Raw genomic sequence first — 21,962 nt, forward strand, 5'->3', positions numbered from 1 at the left:
AAATAGGGGTTTTATCGATTTTGATGACAATAAAAATATGGGAGTGTGAAACATTCGTTGATCATCATTCAATCCTGGGCAACGTCGGGTTCCCGTGCTAGTTAATAAATATTTAAAAAAAAAAAAAGACAAATAAAAAAGTTATGCTTTAATGTGAATTACTATGAATAGTCTGAAGTTTTTATTACAGGGGTTGTTTGGTTTGCATTTACAAGATAATGCAAGAGATTTATATTAATTAATAACGGAACTTATATACCATCATATTATATACCATCATATATACCATCATATTATATACCATCATATATACCATTCTTGTTTTTTTTTTTTTGTTTTTTTTTGGTATTGGTCCGTGCATTTGACGATGGAATCGTGTCTGCTAAGGTGTCACCTATGAACAGACGTGGTGGATGGATCGCTTTGACTCGCGACGTTGCTAATTCCCTTAAGCCGGCTCAATTTGCTTGAGCCGGTTCAATTTGCTTGAGCCGGCTGATATGATTTGAAGTCAAAGATCATATCGAATCAATCAATTTCGCCAATGAAATTTTCTACTAAATAAAAACTGTTTTTACACATTTTTTTTTACATAGATTATATATTAAAAAAAACTATTTTATTTGGGAATCTTAAGTAGGACGACCCCTAGTGTGAATGTGATATTATGGTGACTAAGAACTCTAGCTATGATTAGTTTAGTCAACAAAGGTACAGCGATAAAAATGATCATAGACCCCTCTCCATTTTTTTGATTGGCCTTGTGCCTAATTTTATTTTGTCAATATTTTTCTTGTCAAAATAAAACAAATCAACCAATAAAAGTATTGGTTTTGTGGTTTTTCTTTCTGCACGCGTTTTCTCGCATCTGTTTTTCACACTTAAGTTATTTTAAATAAACCTTAATATTTTAAAAACTACACGATCAAGCTTTATGAAAATGGGTGTGTTACTTTAAGTTTGAAATAGGTATTTTTTGTCTGTCACGCTTCTTACAAATATCATTGCAACAATTAAATACAAATCTGTACATAAGAGTTTTGGCGCTATTTAAATATTAGGATTTTCTTTAATCTGTCAAGCAAAAGTTTGAAATTGCATTTTTGTCACTAAACGCGTAGATTGAATAGATTCAGCTTAAGAATTAGTATTATTTTTCATATTCCGACTACTTTTCTTATCTTAAGTGTTTTTTTCACAACGTTTTGGTCGATGCAACCTCCGACCTTCCTCGAATGTATCTTATCGAAATCTGGACTCTTTCTGCCGAGCTTGAGAATATGAACAAAATTTCAGACGCAACTTTTTGATTAAATAAAAGTTCTATTCGAAATTTCCTGCAGATTCCCGAATTCAACAGAAAGATCCCCGAGTTCAACAAGATACACATGAAGGTCGGAGGTTACATCGACCAGAACGTTGTGAAAATAACACTCAAGATGAGAACAGTAGTCCGAATATTCAAAATAATACGAATTACCAACCCTCATCACAAAATTTCAAAAACATAAAATCTTAAGAATATATGCTCTTTGTGTCCAAATAAGACAACATTAATAGTTTATCACAACTATTATTCTCTCATTATTTGTTATGCTGACTACGTTTCGGCCGATGTAACATTCAACCTACTTCGGGTGCATCTTTTCGAACTTGAAAACTTGTACGGGTTATTTTTTCATTTTGATCGCCTCAAGCAAGACATTAATAGTGAAGTTAAGGGGCTACTGTAATAGGGGGCAAAATTTATAAAGGGAAACCTGAGTGGGGAGTTGGGTAGCAAGATGCTGGTCCACATTTATTAGTCTCTTTCTCTGTCTATTCTGTTTTATATCGAAAACTACTCGGTCGATCTGGCTGGAATTTTCTATTGACCTTTGCTATCATAAGGCGCAGCGAACCAAGTATTATGGTATCCATTCGATATACAGTTAGGGGTTATTAGGGATTAGTATTTAATGCAAAAATGAACAAATTTAACCATGTTCAACCATCAATTTAGCATAAAGCACCCATTCTATGCCAACGTCTTATAACTTTTGTCCGTTTTTAACGAGCTAGAAAGTCTAGTTACATGTAAATTTCTGCACCTTAGTACGGTCGGGCAAACAACGTTTTACGGGGCTAGATTGTAGCTGAGTTCAACGAAACGGTTTTTCGTCAAAAAAATTCTCACGTTCGGAAAGATGCAACTGAATAAGACGTTCTAATGAACAGATAAATGGGAACTGTGATTTGCATTTGTTTTCTATCATATCCCGACAAAAAATAAAATGCAACGATTTCTTCAGAAAAAAATATCACCCCATAGCTGAGAATAGAGCAGAAGATAAGAATAATAATAATAATAAATAATAACAAAAGGTACGCACCTTCTGCCGAGCTGCCTCTGAATCCCCGTTGCTAAGATGAAGGGAGAGACCGAAATAGAGAGAGAAAGATAGAGTGAAAGCGCAGAGGCATCAGAGTTCCAGTGTAAAACGATCCACTTTGGCAGAAGAGTTTATCTTTAGACATGAGATTAGTTGTAGCGTAATCGATATTCATAATATCCATTTCAGTTTTTTCGCATCAAGTCAGCCCAATGCTTTATCATTTTCGGTATTAGGCTAACCATAATACACAAGGGAAGTAACAGTTACAAAGCCTAAACACACACACACACACACACACACACATATAATGCAGAGACAGATTTTTCAACTCAGTTTTCGGTATGTGGAATTGGCCGTGGACCAATACGTAAAAACTGTAACGTAATATTCGATAATGATCCTCCAGGAACGTAAATCTCTTTAAGGATTACGTAAGAGTATAACTAAAAACAAAGTTATTTTGATCTTCAACCACTTGAAGATTATTTGCAAAAAGAAAATCTATTTGTGTTGAAGGAAAATAAAACAAAGTTCTATTTTTAGTCTTATAAATTAAACTAGCAGGCAGCCCGACATTGCCCGGTCGTAAAATACGCTTAAATATGATATTTGGTATTAATGCACATTTCGTATTATTATATTGGACCCAATATATAGTAATGATTTAAAAAGTTGAACAATTTTTTAAAAGAAAATGACTCGTGCGCCACCACCGAGAATCGAAACCAAAACGTTTAGCTTACGATTTACTTTTTCCGTTGACGTTAATGTCTGAGCTATGAAGACATGTTTGCTGCAAGGCTAAAAATTAGAACATGAACCAATAGCTATTACGTCACGCATGTATATTCATAATTCTGTCGTTTGATCTTCACCTGGCAAATTTCATTTTTTTTAATTTTCACACTTTTGCACCGATTTTCCCCAGCTAAAACTCAAATATAAATTTTCGCATGGGTTGGAATACCCTATATATTAAGTTTCATGTCTGTAGAGCAAAAACTGACAGGAGTTTGGTAGGCAAAATTTTTAAACAAATATATATATATAAAGAGGTTTATGTTTACTATAACCTTTTTACTCATATATTACACAAGTATAAATCGTAGAATACCTGCATAAATATAATTACACTTAATGGTTAACTAAAGATGATCACCCCATAAGAAAATCGAAAAACCTAATAGAAAACTAAATCTTTTGCAAATGAAAGCAATTCCACGACCCATACATAAAAAAATTGTATTTTCATTTTAAATAAACAGAAAAGGGGTTTTTAATATGAATATCAATACACAAAAATTTTTAATTGCAGGAATATAGATACGCTGTAAATCTGGCAGTAAAATTTAATCTTTTAGTCGAGTGATGTTCATTCGGAAAGTGGTTTGATGGTTTCCAAAATAAATATAACTTATTATAGTCAACAATGATCATCGGTTCTTTGCGTTAAGTGATTGAAAATTCCTCAAAAGAGAAAAGAATCTTTGTTAGAAATTAACAGTTGGTTTCCGCTCTGCAAGATCTACAGCAGATGTGCTAGCGGTTATATCACATAGGATTAGTGAATCTCTTGACAAAGGGTTCCTTTCCAGGGCAACTGCTCTTGACATATCGAAGGCCTTCGATAAGGTATGGCATAAGGGCCTACTTCACAAGATTTCCAGCTACGGTATTACTGGAAATGTTTTCTCAATCATTAAATCATTTCTCTCTGATAGGCTCATAAGAGTAGTGGTTGATGGGCAGAAACCAGAGGCCCACAGTATTAATGCTGGAGTCCGCCAGAGTTCCATACTGGACCCAACTCTCTTCCTGATCTACACCAATGATCTCCCAAAACACATACTTAAATCATTCGTTGACATCTATGCTGATGACACAATCATCTATGGCAACACATCAAAGGCTGTAAATGACAAAGTTTTCTTTAATTCTCTCTCCTCTGATCTTGAGCGCGTGGTACAATGTGGGAAGAGGTGGCTGGTAACTTTTAATGCACCCAAAACCAAGATTCTATCTTTACATCATCAACGCTCTGATCCCCATCTGGCATCAATTGAAATGGATGGCTCTCGTCTTGGGGAGGCTCCATGTTTTGACAAGCTTCTGGGTTTGACCCTTACTCCTGATCTGAAATGGAACACGTACATCAAATCTGTTGCCAGGGACGCTGAGAAAATGGTGGGATCCTTCTACCGCTCCAGAAGATATCTCACTACTAATGCAATTCTCTATCTGTATAAAAGCCAAGTACGTCCAAGGATGGAGTACTGCTGTCACATCTAGGCAGGAGCTGCTAAAAAAAGCCTATCCTGCCTTGACAGAGTACAAAATAGACTTCGTGGTTTAGTGGGGGATGCCCTTTTCTCTTCCCTGCAACCTCTCTCCCACAAAAGAGACGTTGCGAGCCTATCTTTGTTTTATCGTTATTTCCAGGGCAGGTGATTGTTTGAGCTCCAATCTCTCGTCCTCCCTCGCCAATCTTTCACGAGAAACACCCGTCTGGCTGAAACTGCTGTCAATAATTTTCCCCACTCTTTATCTGTGCCTAAATCCAAACGTAGATTCCATGAGCAAAGCTTATTTCTTAGAACTGCACGCCAGTGGAACTCTCTGCCGCTTGCCTGCTTTCCACCTTACTACAACTTGGACGCCTTCAAGTCCAACGTAAACAAACTCCTGACAAACCGCCCCTTAACTAAGACACTATCAAAACCCCCAGTACTAATGATTACTACAATACTATCTCATTGATTACTGTACACGCAATAACCCTTATCCCTGAGTGGCCTTCAGGCCTTGATAAGTGGTGACCCCATGTAAAAAAAAAGTTTGCAAATGTCAGTTCATTTTCTTACATATAAAAATACTATGCATTTTACCCGATAAAAACGGCAAAAGTTATAGCCCGTTTACTAAGAATGGGCGCTTTATGCCAAATTGGTGGATGGATATGGTTAAATCTGTGTTCATCTTTTGCATTAAATACTAATCCCTATTAATCCCTAAATATGTATCAAACGGATATTATAATACTAATTTCGCTGCATTGTATCATAAAAGTACATACAATATTTAAGCCAGGTCGGCTCAGTAGTTTCCGAGAAAAATTCTCGTGTAAATACAGTAATTTGATGACTAGTCAATATTAATCCTCATTAATGCATCGAATGAATAGCATAATATTTTGTTCACAGCACATTAGCATAGGAAATATGCATGCAAAATCTCAGACAGATCGACGTAGTAGTTTCCTACAAAAAAATTGAATAGACAAAGTGAAATATAATATAGAAAGCTCCCAGACTTTAAATCATGATAGTTTACATTAACAAAAAAAAAGAAAAAATAATAATAAATAAATGATTAAATACACAAACACGGTTATTCGTATTATTTGGATTCTTCGGACTACTGTTCTCATCTTGAGTGTCATTTTCACAACGTTTCGGTCGATGTAACCTCCGACCTTCTTCAGATGTATCTTGTCGAACGCTGGAATGTTTCTGTCAAACTCGAGAATTTGGACGGAATTTCGAGCGGAACTCTTTATTTACTTCACGGGGGGTAGCATGCTCTCGTTCCGTCAGTCATGACTGGACAGAGGTCCTGAGTAATTCGCAATTGTGTTTTTCGGTCGCCCACACTGAGGATTAACATTAAACTTTCAGGAGAATATCACTTTTTACAAATGATTTTTCCAAGCGCTCAAACCACGGACAGATCTAGTACGAATTTTTGAAGCTTTAAATCTATTTTTATTTCTAGATGTAAATATCACTATTTATTACTAATATATATTATATATCTATAATATAAAGCTGAACGTCTGTGCGTGTGTCTGGTCATATATATGGTTGACTATTATAGAAAACTGATCATATATAATGATAGAAGATGTATCGAGACACAGGAATGGCTAGGTTTGATCTGGCATAATGATGATTCAATAAACTTGTGGGGTCTGCGTACGCGCCTGGTCCACAAAGTATGGAAATAAAAATTAAAAAAAAAAAAACGTTTATAAGTGTTTTTGATATAGATGTACATAAGAATACTTTGATAAGCATGTTTTAACTTAAATAGGGATGGTATAATAAAATTGTGGGGTCTGCGTTCGCGCCTGGCCTCCATAGAATGGAAATAGGCACAAACTTTAATAAAGACTTTTCATATCTATCTGCGTAAGTATACTTTGATAATTATGTTTCAGTTTGAAGAAATATGGTATAATAAAATTATGGGGTGTTCGTTCGCGCCTGACCTCCATAGAATGGAAATATGTCACAAAGTTTAACAAGGTTTTTTTAATATAGATCCACAGAATGTTGTGATAAGTGTTTCAGTGTGAACAGGTATAGTATAATAAATTATGGGGTTTATCTATTTTATTTTTACTTTCGTCATATTTTGCTTTGGTTTTGATAGCCCCAAATTCGAAGCTATCTCTTTACAACCCTTCCTTTTCATAACCTATCATACTTTCATAAATCAGAGTCCATTTTCTGTAGGCTGTTTTTGAACCAGTCAAAGACGGGTACTTTTGCTAGTATATATATTATGTGTGTGTGTGTATGTATTATATAAAAATACATAAAAAATAATATGAATAACCAATCCTCGCCTCAAAAATTTAGAAACGTAAACAAACATGAATAATACCGAAATACACCAGTTCTATCTACGCGTTTATCGATGGAAATAAAATATATTTCGAAGTTTTCACACACTCATGTGCAGAACCCATATTTATTTGACTCTATACGCGGGTAAAGTTAAATCTACTGTAATTTCAGTTTTAATGTGAGAAAAATACAACTTCCTTAAAATGGACACTTAAAGTTGGGTAAAAAAAATATCTTTAAAAATTCTTCAGTGTGACGGATTTCCCCTTCATTAATTGAGGACAGAAAAGATAAAGTGTAGTATCAGGACAGATACTACACTTTGTGTCCAGCCGAAGAACCAAGATAGATGTACGAAGTATCTACGATAGATATTAAGAGACAGTTAAAAAAATATATTCAAAACTTAAACCTGCTTGATCAAAGAAAATTATATTTCAAATTTAACCAGGCATACTGCTGAAAATGCGATTTCAAATTTAAGCATGGCAGACCAATGAAAATGCTATTACTAATTCAAATTTAACAGAAAATTTAAAATGGCATTTCAAAAAAGGAACAATATATTTTTAAACCAATAAAATATGCCCAAATTTGCCTATATTTGTTTATATAGTGTCCTACAGATCAGCTTCAGTTTTGCTACTTCGGTAAGTATCTGGTTTTGTTGCCATTAGAAAAGTGATCCTTTAAAAATCAGAAGACAAAGGTCTGAATGATTTTCATTTATTAAAAAGGTTTCGCGGAGTTTCTAAATGTATGAGCAAATCAAGAGAAAAACTGAAGTTTTCTGAAAATCCATTGAGAAAACAGATAGCATGATACTTAGAGTTAGTAAAATTGATCTCAATATTTGTATACGCGAATCAGCGCATCTACGATTATTAGACGTTTAAAACACAATTTCTTCGACAAGACAGGAAGAAATCAGCTTATTTCAGAAATGCAGTAAGATCAACAATTTCCAACCGTCTATCATATTGAAAAAGGCATATGGAGCCGAAAATATGAATAAAAAATATTTATTTAATTGAAAAAGAAAAAAACATTCCGCATCGTTTTATTTGGTTTTTAAACGGATTTTCAAATTTCTCATTTACTGATTCTTTTACTGTAATGAAATTGATCAATATTTGAAGAATTTTCATTTCATTTTTGTGAAACTTTAAAAAAAAAACTCAAAAGAAAATTTTGTTTCAGTTTTTTAAAAACATCCTCATCCTGTCTTGGAAAAACATTTTTACGGGGATGTTAAATTTTGCAAAAGTCATAAAAGTTTTATTCGTTTTATGGCGATACGATGAGAATTTTGGTTTTCGACAAAATATATCTGAAGAAGGTCGGAGGTTATATCAACTAAAATATTGTGAAAATAGCACTCAAGATGAGAACAGTAGTCTGAATAATCTTAATAATACGAAGATGAGTTCATTTACAGAGTTACTTGAAATTATTTTAACTTTTTCCAACAAAAAGTAACACTTAAATTTGTAATCGATTTCAATTTTGAACGCATATAATTGGTTCAGTCGATACACCTTTAATTCTGTCAATTGAAATGAGGCTTATTTTAAAGTAAGGTAAACTTCTGACATTATAAAATGTATTATGAAAAACATTTGAGAATTCGAAGATGAAGTCATCGAATGAAAATTACATTGCAAGCCATGATGTATTAAAAGTATTTTTGTTTTTGCAAGAAATTGACTTAATCTTATACAAGTTAGCTTGGCGAGCTTCCGCCTTCATAGAAAATATAACATTCTTCAATGAAATTTAAAATAAGATGACTTAATATTTTCGCTTCGTTGACAAAACTTAAAAGAGACTAGTCAAAATTGAGTTGCTTCGTCCAGCAATGAAAGGTATAACGAAATAGTATAAGTACGAAAAGCACAGGCGTCATTTTAACGGTTACAGCGACAAAGACAAAAAGGAAACAACTTAAATGTACGTCGTAGGAATTCATTATAAAATGTCATTAAAAAAAGCATTAAAAGATTTTACTTGAACGGCAACATCAACTTGGTTTCGTGACGAAGAAGAAACGAGTACCCATGTTAAGCGGACGATTCTAGTCTCGTTTTAAAAATGTAAAATCAAAACGCCGATTTCAAATTTACCTCGAATATATATCGTAAGCTTTAAATTTGGAAGTTCATTCTTGCAATCTTAACTCTAATCTAACCCTAAGCAGAAACCATTCGCTCGCATTTTCGGCTTTTATAGTAAGCATTCAGACGTGGAATATAAATTTGTTGTTTTCTTTAGTTAAACAAACGATTAATGAATGTAAAATGAAATCACTGGAGATATTTTCATTTTGTCTGAACTCGTAAAAAACATAGTTAACTGTTTTCGTTTATATGTGGAAAGTGCTTTTAATATACGCAGACTGTTTTTTTTATATACGCAAACTGTTTCTTTATATATATGCAAACTGTTTTTATATATATATATATGCAAACTGTTTTTATATATATATATATGCAAACTGTTTATATATATATATATATGCAAACTGTTTTTATATATATATATATGCAAACTGTTTTTATATATATATATATGCAAACTGTTTTTATATATATATATATGCAAACTGTTTTTATATATATATATATGCAAACTGTTTTTATATATATATATGCAAACTGTTTTTATATATATATATGCAAACTGTTTTTATATATATATATGCAAACTGTTTTTATATATATATATGCAAACTGTTTTTATATATATATATATATATGCAAACTGTTTATATATATATATATATATATGCAAACTGTTTATATATATATATATATATATATATATATATATATGCAAACTGTTTTTATATATATATATGCAAACTGTTTTTATATATATATATGCAAACTGTTTTTATATATATATGCAAACTGTTTTATATATATATGCAAACTGTTTTATATATATATGCAAACTGTTTTTATATATATGCAAACTGTTTTTATATATATGCAAACTATTTATATATATATATATGCAAACTGTTTATATATATATATATGCAAACTGTTTATATATATATATATATGCAAACTGTTTATATATATATATATGCAAACTGTTTATATATATATGCAAACTGTTTATATATATATGCAAACTGTTTATATATATATATATGCAAACTGTTTATATATATATATATATATATATGCAAACTGTTTATATATATATATATGCAAACTGTTTATATATATATATATGCAAACTGTTTTTATATATATATATATGCAAACTGTTTTTATATATATATATATGCAAACTGTTTTTATATATATATATATGCAAACTGTTTATATATATATATATATATGCAAACTATTTATATATATATGCAAACTATTTATATATATATGCAAACTATTTATATATATATGCAAACTATTTATATATATATGCAAACTATTTATATATATATGCAAACTATTTATATATATATGCAAACTATTTATATATATATGCAAACTATTTATATATATATGCAAACTATTTATATATATATATGCAAACTATATGTATATATATATGCAAACTGTTTTATATATATATGCAAACTGTTTTTTTATATATGCAAACTGTTTTTTTATATATATGCAAACTGTTTTTTTATATATATGCAAACTGTTTTTTATATATATGCAAACTGTTTTTTATATATATGCAAACTGTTTTTTATATATATGCAAACTGTTTTATATATATATATAAACTGTTTTTTTATATATATATGCAAACTGTTTTTTTATATATGCAAACTCTTTATAATATATCCAAACGGCTTTTGTATATGTAGATTATTTTTATATATGCAAACTCTTTTAAATATATGTAAGCTGTTTTAATATATGCAAACAGTTTTAATACTTGCAAACTGTTTTAATACTTACAAACTGTTTTAATACTTGCAAACTATTTTAATATATTCAAACGATGAATGAATGCAAAATGAAATCACTTTAGATATTTTTATTTAGTCTGAACACGTATAAAACGTAGTTAACTGTGGAAAGTGTTTTTAATATATGCAAACTGTTCTTAATATATCCAAACTGCTTTTGTATTTGTAGATTATTTTTATAAATGAAAACTGCTTTTAATATATGAAAACTGTTTCTAGATATGAAAACTAGTTTAATATATTTAAAATGATTTAATATATGAAAACTGCTTCTATATATGTAAAATGCTTTTATATATGAAAACCGTTTTTTATATATGGAAATGTTTTGTTTGTTTATATGTAGAAACTCTCATGAGATAAAAACTATTTAGTTATATAGAAACCAAAATATCAATATACTATCAAATGAAAATAGAAATGAATAATTGAATCTTGAATCAAGATACGCTTTTTCTTGTAGATGTATGATGAAAATAAAAGTAGATTATCATAAAAACTTACAACAAATGTTAGTTTTTGTTTTCTTTTTGAAATCCGTGTTTGTTATTAAAAAGGTTTTTACTGAGAAACTAAATAACATTTGAATAGATTTATTGAGTGAAAGAAAACTTACATTTTTATAAGAATAGATGTCTATTCACGTCGTAAACTAAAATTAAAACATTTGTGATGTCACAAATAGCTAATCTAATAAACTGCAGACTAGCTATCAAGCTTTAGCCACTGTCAAATAGCAGAAATGTTGCATTGCTGTACTTGTTTTATAAGTGTGTTAATGGAATGTGCTCTAACGAGCTTGTTGCATTGGTGCCCCCTCGACGTAAATACCTTGGACTAACACGACAATCAGGAAAATTCCACCCCTTCACCGCTGAGGTCCCCAGGCGCCGGAATGATTTGTACTCCGATAACTTCTTTATTCGTATTGCTAGTCTTTGGAATTCCTTCCTTGTTCTCGGTTTTCCCAACTGTGAGTGTCCGCCCATCAGAACAACGAGAACCAACCAATCATCCTGGATGGAATGAAGGGTGCCACGCGTTTAATTGTGAAGCAAGACTTGCGCAATCCCTATATAGTTCTGTTCCGATTCGACACTGCTTGATTCCAATGGCAAAGAGGAGTTCGAGACAATCGGAAACAGTGCCGCGATAAGAGGAGAGCATATACAGCACCTGGTATTCCCAAATGGTCACTTATCCCAACTGTATGAACATTCAGAAACTTAAATGTAATGTTAACAAACATTTTGCTACGCAACTTTCCACTCAAAATGTTCCTGCAATATTGTTCTTAATTGACAGACACTGCTTACGTTTCAGTAGCAATATGCCTTATTTGGATTGGATTTTATTTAAAAATAATCTCTATTAATCTCTCCAATAAAGATAAGAACATGATCTTAATGAATTTAGGGTGCTAATGCACTTACTGATCCGCGCTATTTTTTTAAATCGTATTTCCAAGTTTAATTAAAGTTTTATTATATGTTTTATTCAACTGTAAGGTTAAGAATTGCTTTTTAAATAATATCTTTATTATTTCAGCACGGATCACTCTCGGCATTAGTACCGAATTTAGATTTGAAAACAAAATCTTGAAACTTAAACATTCGGAACAATCTGGAGTTCATTTTTCGGCTTTATTTTAACGTTTAAATATTTGCAACCCATTGCGGCGCTTATCATAAATATACGTAAATAAATCACACCGCAAACATGTAAACATAAAAGCGAAGTTTTGTTTTTGTTGAATTTGAGTTGATAATAAATAAATAAAAAATTTGTTTTTTTTATGTCTACGTAAATAATGTTTAGTTTCGTTAAAAGTTTGCACTGTTAAACCAATAACAATCTGCAACAAAACTAAACTTTAAAAGAAATGTTAAAAAAAACTAATGAAACCTACTTTAAAAATAAAATGTTTAAGATTCGATAAAAAAAAAATAATTAATTCTTGTAGAAATATAAAAAAAAATTAATTAATCTTAAACAATTCAGATTTGTTGATGGGGAAGTGGTACTCACTCTGGCTTAGTGGCACGAAACAGCGAAACGTTCCTTAGTAGTCCAGCTTCAGAAGGAAGGGTGAATGAGTCCAGAGGTAGAAAAGAAATACAGCCGACAACACCTCAGCAACTAATATAAGCTTTCGGCTGTCTTCAACTAGGAAGGGAGGGGTGCCAACCTCGCAACCAATCTCATCGACGCAAATTACAAAACAGGTATCACCAATAAACACGAATTTCCGATACCAAATAATCGCTCGAACATTAAATTATTTGCGGTAAATAAAATAACTGTCCGCATCGGCCTTCGAAATCAATAATTTGCTTTCCCTACGAAAACCAGAAAGAAACGAAATGCATTTGCTTACCCCGGTCTTCCAAGCGTCCAGCAGGAACTTGAAGATTGTTCAACTGACAAATGGTATGTGCCAGATTCCGCCGATTTCGCGTGTGGCTAAAAATGGAGCGAAACTTTACGCATGCCTCAGGGATATTTAAGGAGTGGCAGACAGGCGCGATGATTGTTTGCCAGTGTGAGCGGCAGGTAGGAGACCGGCTGGGTGAGGGGTATCAAGGCTGCTGCTTAGCGACCTCATCATTATCTTCATCCACTCTCTCTCTCTCTCTCTCTCTCTCTCTCGCTTTTCTTATAATTAAAGATGACTGATGATGAAGAAGACAAGGAACAGATAATCTCCCATCAGTGCAACTAGTAGTTCGTTTTATTTTCTTTTTCTTTCTATCTTGTCTTAACGAAAAGAAGATTCTCTGTATAAACGGATCTGGTGGAACCGATAGCTAAATAGACACTTTCACTTTTTTTTTTTTTTTTTTTTTTTTTTTACTATTTCTGAACGCAAAAGAAAAAAAAGACAAAAGTTATTTTCTAAAATAATTTTCGGCTGCTACACAAGTTATTTAAGATAAATGTAAAACTTGTCTTAACAACTACAGCATAACATATTTTTAGGCTTAGCATTGCACCGTAAAAAAAAAAAGTTAAGTTGAAAGTTCTGTCCCAATCTTTGAACTATGAATCCTCTTATTTATACACGTCCTCGAAACCTTTGTCATTCACTCTGTCTGTCAGGTTTCATTTAAAAAAATTTTTTTTATATCATCATCATCATCATCATCATCATCATCATCATCATCATCCTCATCCCGAGCAAGGCATACTGTCACTGGGAACCTGAGCGGTTACTATTTGGGATCGTGTCTAACAGGGGGCTGTGGGGAGTTGAGCAGCGAGCTTTCTATTATAAACAGCACTAGAAAAAAAACGTGACCTATTGGGTCGGTTATTACACTTCGGTTAGATTAAATCAGGGAAGACTAACTTTGCAAAGTAAATTAAATATTAAAAAAATAAAAGACGTCAAATTTAAATTTAGTGTCTTTCTCTCTCTTCTCGCCCTCTCTTCCTACTTCTACCTGATGCTACTAGATCAGGCTGTCTGAAGATATTGGCTTCTTGAATGCACCAAATATTGATGTTATTGTTTTCTTCTTTTTTCCCTTTGCAAAATTCAATCATGTTCTGCAAAGCCCCCCCCCCCCAAAAAAAAAAAATATACAAAAGAACTATTTTCCTCTACAAAACAATCAAACTAAACTCCATGAATAAATATTTGAAGATATAAAGAATTTAAAGCATAATTTATTTTTCAAAATTATTGGATTCAGCATTAAATAATCCGAAAAGGTTGATATACAGTAAAACAAAACATCCAAACCAAATGCATCCCTTTAGATAGATAGATAGATAGATAGATAGATAGATAGATAGATAGATAGATAGATAGACTTAAATCGTACAACCATTTGTGGTGATATTCCCTTTCGTTTATAATGATTTATTTTTTAAATTATTTCCTTTCATTCTAGCTTTCGACTATTGATGAATAAAGAGACGGTGGGGAAAAGAAAGGGGGATAGAAAGAGAAAGAGAAAGAGAGACGGAAGCGATAGTGATAGATAATGTATAGAATAAGAGTGACAGTCAAACAATATAGTGTGAGAGAGGGTGAGAGTGATAAATAGAAACTTCGTCAGAAATAGTTAATTTGGTGAGTTAATTTCAAATGATGACTTAATAGAACAATTTAAATGGAATTTTTCAAACATAACATAACTCAATCCTAAAACTGATAGTATTTAGCATGTATTTTGTGTCTTTAAAATATATAAAGAAAAAAAGACCTTTGGGAAAGAAACATCGATTAACTCAGCTTTTAAAATCAGTTAAATCCCATCCATTCACAGTGGAAATCTCCAGATGCCGGAGGACTTTCTACTTTAATGGCTCATTTCCTCGAACTGCTAGATTTTGGAATTCCTTGCCTGCTCCTTGTTTTCCTGACTGTACGGATATTTAAATGCAATGTAAATGAGCATATAGCTACTCAATTCCTCGTTTGGGATGTCCTCTATAAATCTGGTCCCTAATCTGCAATAGCCCCTAACGTCTCAATGGCAATGTTCCACTTCAAACACACGGGGGGGGGGACTGTTTTACAGCTTAATTTAAGAACATATTTAGCAAAAAATGGAGGCGATAGGATCCTCAACGCTGAACTTCCTCAACAGTTTTGGTCTATTAATGACGAATCACACCAATGATCAATATGAATTGACTTTGCCTTATGAGTGCTTTTCCATCAATTCTAGGACACGCCTTGAGCCTGCTCTTCGCTTGCCAAGCCGGCAGAATATCTGACGAAACTTCTGATATATGCATATTGGTTTTATAAACAAAAGCATTTTATTAATTAACTCGCAAGACTCCCGGTGTTGCCCGGTTATAATATATGCATAAATATGTAAATACAGGAACTGAGACATATAGACGCGAGTATTGTTTTTTTCTAAACAGTTCACAGTAAGTAAAAAAAAAAGAAAAAATAATCGAGCTGAGATCGAAATCAAAACTTAAAGACAGTGCGTCAAGTACAATAACCATTAGACCAGCATGACACGATTTTGAAAGATGTTTTCAAACTACTTATTCTTAACATAAGTAATCTGTCATATAAACTATTCACGCATGTGCATTCGTGAAGCAGCAAACATAAAAAAAGGAAAAAGAAATTCAATGACTCCTACGTACTAATTTTTCAGTTTTGATCTCGTAGAAGCCCTTTTTCGGATAAAAAACGAATTTAAAAGTTTCCACATGTCTGAATATCTTATATACCAAATTTCGAGTCTGTAGATAAAAAAATACGTTCAGTATATAGGTTGAGAAGTGTCCTCATACATTCTCACTTTTATAAATATATGGACTATTATTTTTTTATTGCTGTATTTTTTGTATGAATAAATAAAAAATATCTAAGAAAAATCGAACCTAGACGGGAACCAGTTAAAAAGATCCAGCATTGTAAAGCAGCTCATGACTTTGCGGCAAAAAAAAAAACTTATGAAACAAAATAATGATTAAGTAGTTTGGTTTTGCGGTTGAGGATCAGTTTACACAAAACCGTAGAAAAATGCGTGATGTTGTTTCCTTTGTTAAATGTTCCAAACAACACCCAACCAAAAAGTGTTGCGGGCACAAATTTGATAAAGAGAAGAAACTGAATAATTTCTCTTATTTCTACGAAGGTGAAATGATATGCTACAATAATTGTCCCCCTAAATTCGTGCCCGACAAACGATTACCTTTTCTTTTGGTGGTCTGCAACTGGTCCACTTATTGCACACACACACACACACACACACACACACACACACACACACACACACACACACACGCACGCACACACACACACACACACACATATATATATATATATATATATATATATATATATTCTGTAAAAGTCTGAGGACGCTACAGACGGCCAAAAAAAACGGCCGTATAGCCGAAACAATAATGTAACTTAACAGAAAGATACGGTAATAAAAAATAAAACGTATATATATATATATATATATATATATATATATATATATATATATATATATATATATATGATGAAAATAATGGAAATAGTATTCCGACAAAATAGAGAAAATAAAAAAAGGAACAAACCGTATTATGTGTTCACCAACGTCTCGAAATAAAGACGAAACGTTGGTGAACACATAATACGGTTTGTTCCTTTTTTATTTTCTCTCTCTCTCTCTCTCTCTCTCTCTATATATATATATATATATATATATATATATATATATATATATATATATATACTAGCAGGGATACTCGACGTTTTCCGGGATGTAATGAGGATGAGCAAATGTTCCACCCTCCCACACTTTTATAGTCATCAAAATCGAGGAAATCGCCCATTTTTTAATCAAATCGATTGATTGCCTGCTCTAGTTAGGGACTCCCCGCAGTGTACAAGGAGGAAGTTTTACATGACTCCCCGCAATGAATTTGTCCACAATACATTGTAGTCTACATTGCACTGTAGAAAATCTACTGTTGATTTTATAAAATTATCGGTAAATAATGGCTTCACTTTAAAGTTTAAAGTTTAAAATGCAAAAGTCAAGTATCATGGTTCAATTGTGTTCTAAACAGACACATTCATTTCGAACGCGCCCCTGTCGTATGAAAGAACCAACTCTTGATTTTATGAAATTATTTTTATATAATTACTGGATTTAAAGTTAAACGTACAAAAGTCACGTAGCATAGTTCAATTGTGCTCTAAAAAAAACATTAATTTATAACACACCCCTGTTTTATAAAAGAATTTACAGCTGATTTTATACGCCGTCCCTTTCTTGTAATGTCTTGTTAAGCTAGTTTCAGTTTCTATGAAGATTAGAAAGATATCCTAAAGTCTATATCGAAACAAATGTTGCGTAATCTCTAACCATACCTTCCATAAAGCGAAATAAATACAAAGAAAATTTTAAGATGACTGAAAAAATACCAAGATGAACCGAAAAAGACTGATATGATTTCAGTTTTCCTACTTCTTCCTGAACATGCAAAGCCAATACTAAAAAGCCTAGTCTATAATAATGTTCAATCCGCAATTATTTATATACTAGCGGGACCTGTGGAAATTCCATAGGGGACTCATTCATATGTAATATATTGACGTTGGCATTCTGTAGATGTTCAACGTAAATGGAGACGCTCTGATATTATTGTAGCACTTTTAAAACTGCAAAAGTATTTAAGCTAGCAGGGACCCCGGGTTAAGCCCGAGCGTAAAGTACGCTTAGATATGATATTTTAATTTTTACAGATTTCGTTAATGCTTTATCGATTCTTATATATTATAAAGTTGCGATTTGAAAAATTAAAAAATATATCCACATGACTTGAATCGAAAGCGAAACTAAAACTTATGAAAAAACACACACACACACACACACACACACACACACACACACACACATATATATATATATATATATATATATATATATATATAATTTGAGTTCCTTCAGCTATTTGAGTTCCTTCAGAAACCGAAACCAAAACTTGAGAAGAATTCTTGATAAAATTATTTATACAAAAGATAGATGATTCAAGTGCCGCCAACTATAATCGAAACCGAACTCAAATTTATGAAGTTTTTGTAAAATTATTTATTACAAGAAATGGAAGTCTATAACAATTAAACGACAGTCACTCGGATTTAAGCATGACACACGAAATAAATAAAACACACGCTATCCTATTAATATATAGATGGATTTATATCCATCTCATAAGTATTTCTGGTGTTACAAGATCAGGTTGTCTGAAGATACCGGTTTTATGATTTAAAATATACCAAACATTGGTGGTATTGCTTTTTTCTTTCTTTTTGCAAAACTCAATCACGTTTTGCAAAGCCAAAAACAAAAACAGCAATTTTCCTCTGCAAAACAACCAAACCTAACATCATATATAAATAATTGAAGATATTAAAAAAAAAAAGTCTGGAAACGTAAAAACTGTTACAAAATTGACTGAACCCGAAAAGGGATAAGTCGTAAAACAAAACAAGCAAACCAAACATCATGAATAATTTTTAAAAATTACGGGATTCGGTATTAAATATCCCAAAAAGAGTTGATATGCCGTAAAACGAACCGAAAGTACAGGTTAAAAGGATGAAGTAGCACTGATAGAAATCGAACCCAGCACATTACGTCGATAGTTTGTAGCTATTATCCCTACACTTCGCTATTTACACTAACGCATACGCAAGTGCAAGTGAAATATAGGAGGCTAGTATTAGGTTTACAATAGAACACACACAAGAGAATAAAAAAAAAGACAAACCGGATCGTATACAACTTTTGGGATGCTGAGCGTTGGTTGTCATTTGACGGATGATACCAGAGAGACAAGGTGTATTTTGTTAAGAGTTTTTCTTGCCATTGTGTGCGATAATCGTGTTTCAATTTCAACATACGAAACGTAATTTTCCGTTGATAAAAATATCCAAGGGAAAAAAAGGAACCTTTTCCATCTCATGACTTATTTATATATTTATTTCGATAAATATGTAATCTCAGATACATGACATATTTATTAAAATAACGTATCAAACTATAGTCCAAATATTTAGAAATATGAATGATTTTTATGTTGGCCTTTTAGAAGAGAAGCCTTTTTGACCCGCATGACTGTTTCAAGATCTATCGAATTTAATTAGAACACAGTAAATACATTGTTATCTATATAAATAAAACAATGGATATATGCATGTGTCTGTGCCTGTTTGTCTTTATGAAAATATTTAACCTATAAATTCTTAAACTACTGGTCACATAACACTAAAATTAACAGGAAATAGTAATCATACACCAAAGATGATTTATAACGAATAAAATCGCTGTTCATGGATGAATAAAACGTACAAAAATATATAGATAAGTTAAAATGCAAACTGTTCATTTATACTTGCAGACATATTTTTATTTCTTTTTGTGCATGTCCAAATACAATTCGATATGATATTAAATCTTTATTACTATTCTCTCGATAGCCACATTACTAGGATACGCGGCTTTTTTTTTTACATGGGCATCACCACATTATCAAGGCCCAGAGGCCACTCAAGGATAAGGGTTAAAGAGTGTAAAGAAACTATTCTCCTTAAGACAACGTTTAAACAGTTTTGTAAGTATGGGCGCTAGTTCAGGTTGAAGTCTTTTGAGTACTATAATTGGAATACCGTCAGGGCCAGTTACTTTACTGGAATCAAGGTTTTTGATTAGCTTGGCAACATCACGTACAGATATACGTATATCACATAGCGTGTTTTCTGATACAGGAGGAAATATTGGCTGGAGTGCTAAATGTTTTGATTTTGATTCTTGCTTATATCACTCAAGTCATTAAAAAATAACTTTGAAATCACTACTATATATTAGGTACAATATAATATTCAACAAAGATTTGGCTCAGTAACCATAAATACGAAATCTGCATGAATTAAACTATATTTAAACGTATTTTACGACCCTGCTAGTGATGAATAATGTTTTGATGTCCATCCATAGTGTAACTATCTTAAAAAACGGGATAATTAAAATTTATCAGAGAACTATTCCAAATATTAAAACGACTTCAAATAATTCCTATGCTAGTGCCATTAGATGCATAGAATGTGGCGACTTGCTGTCCAGAAACATCTTCGTTTCAAACTACCTGTGGTCCTTTGGTTGGAAAATACCATTGTGCGTGTCCGAAAATACATAAATGTTTTGCATTTTTTGAGCTACAACAGTTGATCTAAATGCGTGCTAGAAAAAAAGTTGGGACGATGTAACTCAAGGTAAAGGTTGGAATTCTCTTTGATATTCCGTTGAGTTCGCATTGTTAAGTAAAGTTAATTCTAAGTGTTATATATTCGTTTTCAACAGTGATTTAAACAGCTATATAAATAAAAGACTTCATGTGGTTAACTTTGTGAATTTTTATATAATCTCTCTCGCTTTGACTTAGTCCGACGATATTACGTTTTTTCGACTCTGTCACAACGTGGGAAACTATGCTAGAGGTCAAACTATGCATTGTGTCCAGTTAATTCATTACATAAGATAGAAATTTGTTTAAAACCATTTAAAAAGAATAGTCTGGCATTAAATGATCAAAAGGTTTGAGACACCGTAAAACAGACAACTTTTTTTGTTTATTGATATAAAAAAAAGGAGATAAAATTTCCCACAAACCAAGCTCATGTGTAATGGGCACGATGTCATTAATTAAATGAGAATAGAAAGATATTGTCGAAATGTATAGATTTTTTCATGAGACGAATCGACAGCCTTGAAAACTTAATGTGGTTTAACTCGATTTTGCATACTGACCGGCAAAACCAGATATGCTTTTCGATTAGTCTAAGATGCGTTTATTCTGACGAGAAACGGTCAGAATTAAACACCTTGTGAGGGTCGAAGTAAAAATAAAAGTGATTTACCAAAGGTTGGAAAGTTTTATTTATTTTCTGCATTTTTTATATTTCAGAATATTGTCTTCCTCTAAACAAAAAGCATAATTTCCAACTGGAAATAAATCTGTATTATTCGTATCATTCGAATTACTGTTCTCATCTTGGGTCATATTGTCGTAAGGTTTACCTCAGAACCACTTCCGGTACAATCTTGTCGAACCATAATCTGTATGAAATTTCGAGTTGATATCGTTATACGAGTATTTATTTACTTTCTTTCTATGATATTAAACACAAGGTCAGGTGTGGGTTTATACGGCATAATCACGTTGACACACCGATTCCCGTAAGATCGCCGAAGTTAAGCAACGTTTAGCCTGGTCAGTACTAAAATGAGTGACCATTTAGGAATTCCAGGTGCTATATGTGCTCTCCGCTTATCTCGTCACTGTTTCCAGTCGTCTGGCACTTCTCCTTGCTACTTAACCCAAACAGTGTCGATTCAGGAGAGGTGTGGTTGGGGACTATGCAACCCTTGCTTCGCATGCGCAGCTACCCTTATAATGGGTATCCATTATCTCTTAAAACTGAACGGAGGCATCATCAGTATTTCTGTGAACGAGCTGGATTCAAACTTGACACACACGCAGGTATTT

The 21,962-nt window shown here is 32.2% G+C and overlaps 1 protein-coding gene across 28 annotated transcripts in view; it reads right to left on the minus strand.

Moving 5' to 3' along the window:
• Window positions 1-13,482, minus strand: part of LOC145277622 (uncharacterized) — a 166,580-nt gene extending 153,098 nt beyond the window's left edge. For 8 of the 28 annotated variants that reach the window (XR_013868180.1, XR_013868173.1, XR_013868175.1 and 5 more), the window contains exon 1: window positions 13,318-13,482. The gene's annotated coding sequence lies outside the window, so the exon portion shown is untranslated. Of the gene's footprint in view, window positions 1-2,372; window positions 2,634-12,968 lie in introns of those variants that run through there. The other 20 variants (XR_013868184.1, XR_013868181.1, XR_013868182.1 and 17 more) reach the window with 9 other exon arrangements.
• Between the last annotated feature and the right edge of the window lie 8,480 nt (window positions 13,483-21,962).

The sequence above is a fragment of the Euprymna scolopes genome, chromosome 6, assembly GCF_053919585.1.
Source record: "Euprymna scolopes isolate OS-2025 chromosome 6, ASM5391958v1, whole genome shotgun sequence".
NCBI lineage: Eukaryota > Metazoa > Mollusca > Cephalopoda > Sepiida > Sepiolidae > Euprymna > Euprymna scolopes.